Source organism: Phascolarctos cinereus, unplaced genomic scaffold, assembly GCF_003287225.1.
Source record: "Phascolarctos cinereus isolate Bilbo 61053 unplaced genomic scaffold, phaCin_HiC Scaffold_3;HRSCAF=262, whole genome shotgun sequence".
Classification (NCBI taxonomy): Eukaryota; Metazoa; Chordata; class Mammalia; order Diprotodontia; family Phascolarctidae; genus Phascolarctos; species Phascolarctos cinereus.
This window is the reverse complement of record NW_027555736.1, coordinates 129,787,747-129,795,373: the sequence shown is the minus strand read 5'-3', so window position 1 is coordinate 129,795,373 and position 7,627 is coordinate 129,787,747. Positions and strand designations below refer to the sequence as shown.

At 39.1% G+C, this 7,627-nt stretch overlaps 1 pseudogene; it reads left to right on the top strand.

The window, feature by feature from the left end:
- The first annotated feature begins 6,592 nt into the window (after window positions 1–6,592).
- Window positions 6,593–7,313, top strand: LOC110192188 (major prion protein-like; annotated as a pseudogene).
- Window positions 7,314–7,627: the final 314 nt, after the last annotated feature.

Below are 7,627 nucleotides of genomic sequence, written 5' to 3'. Positions count from 1 at the left end.
GCCTATTAAGGAGAACTCTGCCAAGAATCTTGTAAGCAATGACTAAAAGAGAGACCCCCCCCCATGATTATCACAGGACAATCTATTTCCTTTGCCTTTATAGAGTTGGACAATGGAGTTTCCTTAAACTCCTGAGGGATAACCTTTTCTTGCCATGTAACCTGGAAACTTTCAGTCAGCTTTTGTATTAGTAGCATACCCCCCTGTCTTACAGATCTCAGCTGAAATAAAATCATCACCAGGTATTTTGCCATATGAGATGAACCTAATGTCATTCAAAACCTCTTCTTTAATTGGAAGTTTGGCCAGAGAGGGATTGACTTCAACCTGAGGTGTATGGTAAGTGGCTTCAGCATTGGTTGATGGTCTATTAGGAAACTACAGAAATGTTCAGCCCATCCCTCCAGGATCATGTCCTTATCACTAATCAATGTGGCTCCATTAGTGCTGAGAAGGTGAGATGAACCATAGGTCTTTGGCCCATAAATAGCTGTCAGGGCATCATAAAAGCTCTTTAGATTGTTCAGTACAAAACTGAATTTCATCTGCCTTCTTACTGAGCCAAGAATCCTGCATCTCTCTAAGCTTCACTTGCACTTTACTTTTGATGGAGTTAAATACTGCCTTTGTAGAGACAGATAAACCGTCCTGTTAGTGAACCCTGTGGCTTTTTTCATTACTAACTTGTGAATTTCCCCTTCATTTTTATCAAACCATTCCTGATTTTTTCTTGTTTGCTTTTGTTTTTTTCTGGAATGGATGCCATTATGAGGAACGTGGTGAAGCTGGCATAGATTTACCAATCAAATCTAATTTAGTCAACAAGCATGTATGCCTCCCATGAGGCATATGACAGGCTCATGACAATAAAATCGTTACATGTAAAAAAGTATATCTCATGACCTCCTTATCACCGACACTATCTTCTGTTTACCTAAATGCAATAAAACTTCATAGATGCACCCTCACAGGAAACATAGTCATTTAATAGACTATGTCATTATATGAAGAAGAGACAGACGGGATGTATGAGCAATAAAGTTGATGTGGGCTGAAGAGTGCTGGACCAATCATAGACTTATCCTCCCTAAACTGAACTTTCACATTCAACAAAAGCAGTAGCCCTGAGGCAAGAAAACCACCAAGATATTTAATGTCAACAGATTAGAATGCTTCTCCGTAAGTAAACAGATTGTTGCTAATTTGGAGGGAAAGCTGAGCCAACACATGGTTGGCGATAGTGGAACAGAAAAGGAGTGGGCAGTTTTCAGAGATTTGGTATACAACTCTACATGTAGTCAACTAGACAATGAATAAAATGGTAAATCAAATCCTGATTTGTAAGGTTTGTCCATTTCTGAAGTGTAGATGCTTACACTGAAATTTTAACAATTGGTTCTCACAAGCCTAAAAGAATTAGCTCCAGCACACACCTAGTAGTAGACAGCATGATTTCTAATTCCCCTTCAAGTCTGAAGTGAGTCTGTTCTATCCTGAAATTAAATTAGAATTTGTAGATAAAACCTGCATCTTTCCTATCAGTCAGTTCTATATAATAATTCCTCCATTAATTAAAGGCTATCTTCAAATACTGAAAGTTGCTGTCATAAATTTGCTAACAGAAACAATAAACAAGTTAGAAGACACGACGTGTTTTCCAGGATTTATATTCATCTCTTTCTTGAACCCGCATGGGACACTCATAGCATCCAGAACTAGAAAGTAACTGAAAGTCTATCCAGTCTTGCCTCTTCATTTTACAGAAAGAATGTGAACTTGGGGCATTTAGCACATAAAGTGGTCAATATATCAGATGCAAGATTTAAACCCAAATCCTCTGACTCTGGAGCCAGTCCTGTTTCTAATGTATCATGAAGCCAAGGGACTTGCTCAAGATAAAAATCCAATTGGGGCAGTGGGACCAAATCCCAATTCTACCCAATTGAAGACCATTGCTCATTCCCACCTCTTTTCCCTCTCTTCTAGGTAAGACATTAACTTTTTTTCACAAAAAATATGTTTTATTCTCTTAGGGTGTAGCATTCCTCTCCACATTTGCCATCCTCCTCAATAACATAGAGGCCAAACATAGCTATAGTCAGGTACTCCTTTTATATACTTCAAGATAACTCTGGAAGTAAGGCAATCATCCCAAATTTTGGCCCTGACCAGCCTTTGAGAGTATTGTGTCTGAGTCAATAATACTGTCTTCCCTTCCTCCTCAGCTACTATCAGCACTTGGGAAACTAAAAATTCCCTCATCATCTCTGGACTCAGACCAATTTTCCTGAAAAAATTTGAGACTAGAAACGAATTTAAAACATTTAGTTAGCAACTAAAAAGCATTCTTCTTGGTCTGTCCATTTATATAAACAAACAATTTAAGCAAAGAAACTGAAAATGAAGAGTTTTTCTTCTATGGTCAAGTTCCTCAACTGTTAGCTTTTTTTTTTTTTTTGCCGTTATGGAGTACTGTTGTTAAACAGAGATTGACCTTGGACACAAATTCAGAAAATCTAGAGGTGAACGAAGACACACATAAACACACGCACACACATACACACACGCACACACATACACACACCAGCTCATTCACAGAAAACTCTGTTGATCACATGGTTTTCAGTTTATTTGAGTTTCCTAGTCTCTGTAGCTATTAGGTGTCAGTCACCTTTCAATCCCTTAATTATGATGCCTGTCTCCTTTATTAATACAATTGGCCAAAAAAAAAATGAGCAAATACCAGCTAATGGTTAATTTGTGAAGAACCTTGCCACATAGCCATGGTTATAAATAGAGTTATAATGTATGTACGGAGGTAATTACAAAATCATAAAAACAAAAGTGGAACATGTATATGGTTATGCTTCTGACAGGTGGTGTGAAGCAATTCTACTAGGTCCTTGGAGGGCCCACATATAATTTGTCACACATCAAAACAAATGGTGCATTTAAAAGCACTGTACGTATGTACTCACAGCATACACTGATGTGCCATGATCAGTACAGGAGTTCAGTGTGTTAAATAGAGAAGAATGAACCAATTCTTGGAACAACCATCTGCAGGCACTGTAGGTGGCATCAGAGAGGTAGGTAAGGAAGAGCTGGTGGGATATAGAGTAGCGGGATATACTTCCAGAAAGGCAGCAAATGTTTCTGGTGCATCACAGAAAGAGGGCTAGAACTACATCCCTAGCACACCAAATCACCCTCCAAAACTGAACTTCAGTCCACTAATCATTTTCTGCTGCTCTCTTCTATTCCTTCCCAACCATCTCTTGCCCCACCCTTGTCAACTCAATTCAATTCAACACATATTAAGCATCTATTATATGCAAGGTACTCTACTGGATGCTGGGAAAGAAAGATAAAAATGAAACAGCCCTCCTTTCAAAGAGTTTAAATTCTGCTTGAAGAGAAAAAATTTGTAAGGATAATTTTTTTTGTTCAGTTGTTTTAGGCACAACTGATTCTTCATGACCCCATGGACCACAGCACACCAATATTGTCCATGGGTTTTTCTTGGCAAAGATACTGGAGTCATTTGCCATTTCCTTCTCCAGTAGATTAACACAAGCATAGGTTAAATGGCTTATCCAGGGTCACATAGCTACTAAGTGTCTGAGGCTAGATTTGAACTCAGGTCTTCCTGACTCCAGGTCCAGTACCATACAAAGCAATTGGGAGAGACAGAGCTCTGTAACAGCTTGAGGAGGGGGACTTCAGTAAAGGTTTTATGGAGTGCTAGTATAGCTGAGCTTTGGAGGAAGATACAGATTTAAATAAGTAGATTTGATTTGAGAGTGAATTTCTGATATTAGGAATGGCTGGGGCAAATTCATGAAAGGAGAATCTGAATGTCAAATTCAGAGAAAAGCTAGCTGTTCAGGTGGCTGGAACACAGTCAATGAGAAGGATTATAATGTGTATTAGGGCTAGGAAGGCAAATTGGACTTAGACTATAGATGTTTTAAATTCCAAGATGAAAAGTTGATATTTTATGCTAAGGAAGTACAGAGCCATTAAAGGTTTGTTTGTTTTTGCTTATTGTTTGTTTAGCATAGGAATAACAGAGTCAGATTTGTGTTTTAGCAAAATTAGTGAAGATGGATTAGATGAGGTGATAACCACATAAAAAACTTTTATAGTGGCCAGAGGAGAGAGTATTAGCTTTGTGGTGAGGAAAACTTGAACAATAATCCTGACTTAAACACTTAATAATCATGTGACCCTGGATAAGTCACTTAAACTCTCAGCTTCAGTTTCCTCATTTTTAAATGGGAATAATCATAGTATGTTACCTCCCAGAGCTGATGTGAAGTTCAAATAAGATAACATACACAAAGCTCTTTCCAAGCCTTAAAATGTACCTAAATGCTAACTATTAACACAAAAGTCAAAGGAAAATATAACAAAGCCCTGAACTGGAGTGGTAGCTATATAAATGGAAATGAGAGAGCTAATAAAAAATGCTGTGGAGGTACAGCAAACAGGATGAATATGGGGCAATACAAGAGAGGGAAGAGTCTAAGAAGATTACTTTGAGGTTATCAATCATGATATTTCTAAGTATAATGGTACCCTAAATGGACATAGTAAAACTTGTTGGAGGGACAAGTTTAAGGAAGAAGATTAGAAGTCTCATATTGGACATACTGAGTTTGAGATACCAATGAGACATCCAAATCATACTTAGAAGGCTGTTTTTGGAACTGGTAATCAAGAGACAGATTGGGTGGATTACAGATTTGGGAGTGATTTACATAGAGATGATTGCTGAATCCATTGGAGAGAGTGTGATCATGATGACAGAGAACGGAGAGAGGGAAAAGAAGAGAGACCAAGACAGGGCCAAGGAAGTGGGTCAACAGGACACGCATGCTTAGGAAGTGGGAGGTGGAAAGACAATCAACAAAAGATGCTGAGAAGATGCAATAAGACAGGTAGGCAAAGAGCTAAAAGAAAATAGTCTCTGAAATATTTTAACAAAGTGTCGTATTTGCTAAGATAGAACTAAAAAATCTAAAATGATATGAGATAGCCTGCTATGTTCTAGGGATTATATTCTAATTTCTATTAATTAGAAATTAAAATAGATTGCAAACATTCTCCTTGTGGCTTTTCACCACTCTTACTAAATTTGCTAAGTGACATATGTGAAGGCAAAACACTTTGTGGAAAAAAACCCTGTCTTGAGTTAGAAGACTAGGTTCAAATATTGGTATTTACTATGACATTTGCTAATTTGTCTTAGGGTTTGGGAATTTGGAGAAGAAAAGACCTAATAATACCTGTCTTGCTGTGGGTATGCATGATGGAGTAGAATTTCTCATAGTGGATGCTGAATTTAGGTTGGGAATCAAGAGAAAAGTCAATGACCTACAACCTAACTGGAGAGGTGATTGTAGCACAGCTACTGCTGGTTAACAGATATGGTAGTGATACATATTTAGTAGACTCTGGACCCTGGAAAATTATAGCTGTTGAGTATCTTGATCTAGGCAAGCTAGATATAGTGTATTGTTTTAATTCTATAGCTTCCTACACAGAAATATGTGTTGCCTGTCTTGTCTGACTGTCTTCTCATCTCGTCTTTCTTCTCTCATCTTCTGTTCTGTTCTTTTCCTTCCCGTTCCCTTCCCTTCTCTTCTTTTCTCTTTTCTCTGTACTTCTCCTCTTCTCTGTATGCCTCTCTCCTTTCCTCTGTCTCTATCTGTCTCTCTTTCTCTCTTTCTGTCTCTCTGTTTCTTTCTCTCTCCATGTTTATCTGGCCTATCTCCCTCTGCTGTCCATCTCCCTCTCTCTCTCTCTCTCTCTCTCTCTCTCTCTCTCTCTCTCTCTCTCTCTCTCACACACACACACACACACACACACACACACACACACACATTTTATTCCTGAAATCACTCATCCCTCTCACCACTCAGCCAGCCCTGATTTCTGCTTATTCTTATCATGGTGACATCTTGATCTTTCTGAGATACACCAACTAATGTGATCTCCTTGAGATCAGAACATTTTTTACTTTTAAAAAAATCTGTTATTTATAGATGAAATTGACACCACTCATCTAAAAAAATCATGCTTTGAGTTTTTATTTTCCCGTGCTTCTGAGATCAGTCCTCTGATTATTTCAGTCTTTAGGTAGCAAGATTATAAACTACAGTGACACGAAAAAGTTCTAGGTTTTGAATGTTAAGTGGGAGAGAAATGTCAAGCAATATCTAGTGTGTCCCTGTAAATCTTATGGAAGCCTTCTACCTCCCATATATGGGAGAAGATAAGATAGAATAAGCTATCCACAAAAAGAGATTCTTCAACTAAAGATCCTACATGAAGTTTCAAGGAGATAATAATACTGATATTATAAGTCAATTCAAACATCAGAAAGGGCATGTACTCTTATTCCTGAGTGTTATTGTGAAAGCAGAGATAATTTCTATATTTCTACACTCAGTTTATCTACTTTTGATTACAAATTAGAAGTGAGGGAAAGTGGAGAAGCTTCACATATTGACCATGTTTCATCTACAGAAAGGTGTGGGTTGCTCTGATAGAGACTGGTCATGGATTGATTAGTAGATCAGCTACCATGGGAAAAATCCATTTGGGTTACTGGATCTTGGCTTTCTTCATTGTGACATGGAGTGATCTAGGTCTTTGTAAGAAAACAAAGACAAGGAGGGGGTTGGAACAATGGAGGAAGCAATCACTACCCAGGCCAACCTGATAGCACCAAAGGCAAACAATACCCTGGCTAGGGGCACCCTCACAGAGGTGGCACCAATTAGGGTCAGCCTCATGGGAGATCTAACTGGGGTCAGAATGGAAGCATCTATAACAAGTGGAAACCAGATAAACCCCAAAACAACCTAAAATATGTGGATGGGGCAGCTGCTGCTGGAGCGGTTGTGGGAGTGGTTGGTGGCTACATGCTGGGGAGTGCCATGATCAGGCCCGTCACATACTTTGGCAACAATTATGAAGACCTCTATCAAGAAAACCAATACCACTCCTCCAACCAAGTCATGTATTGGCCCGTTGACCAGTATAACAACCCGAACCATTTTGTGCATGACTGCATCAACATCACAGTGAAGCAACACACCACCACCACCACCACCAAAGGGGAGAATTTCAAGGAAACTGATATCAAGATTATGGAGCTCATGGTTGAGCAGATGTGCATTACACAGTACCAGAATGAATACTGCGTTGCTCAGCATGGCTATGGCTACAACATGGCATTCTTCTCTGCCCGGCCAGTGACCTTCCTCTTTCTCAGCTTCCTTATTTTCCCAGTTGTGAGCTAAAAAGTCTTCCAATGTTTACTCTCTTAATGTTCATTCTCTTAATCTTTGCCGAAAAGGAAATCCTTCAGTCTCCAAGGGCAGCCCAAATAGCAGTGGTTTTTTCATTTCTGTTTGTCTGTCACCCACAACTTAAGGGCCTTATCACTCATGAGCCCTGGGGAATGTATAGTAGATCCCAGATGCCCAGCCACTGCTCTCCCTCCAGACCATTTTGATCATGCATCTGTCAGATCAATGCTACCTTTGACAGTATCCCTTCCAAGGGAGGACATCATTGGTAACTTCCGGTCTATCTAGACACTTCAGTAGAGTAG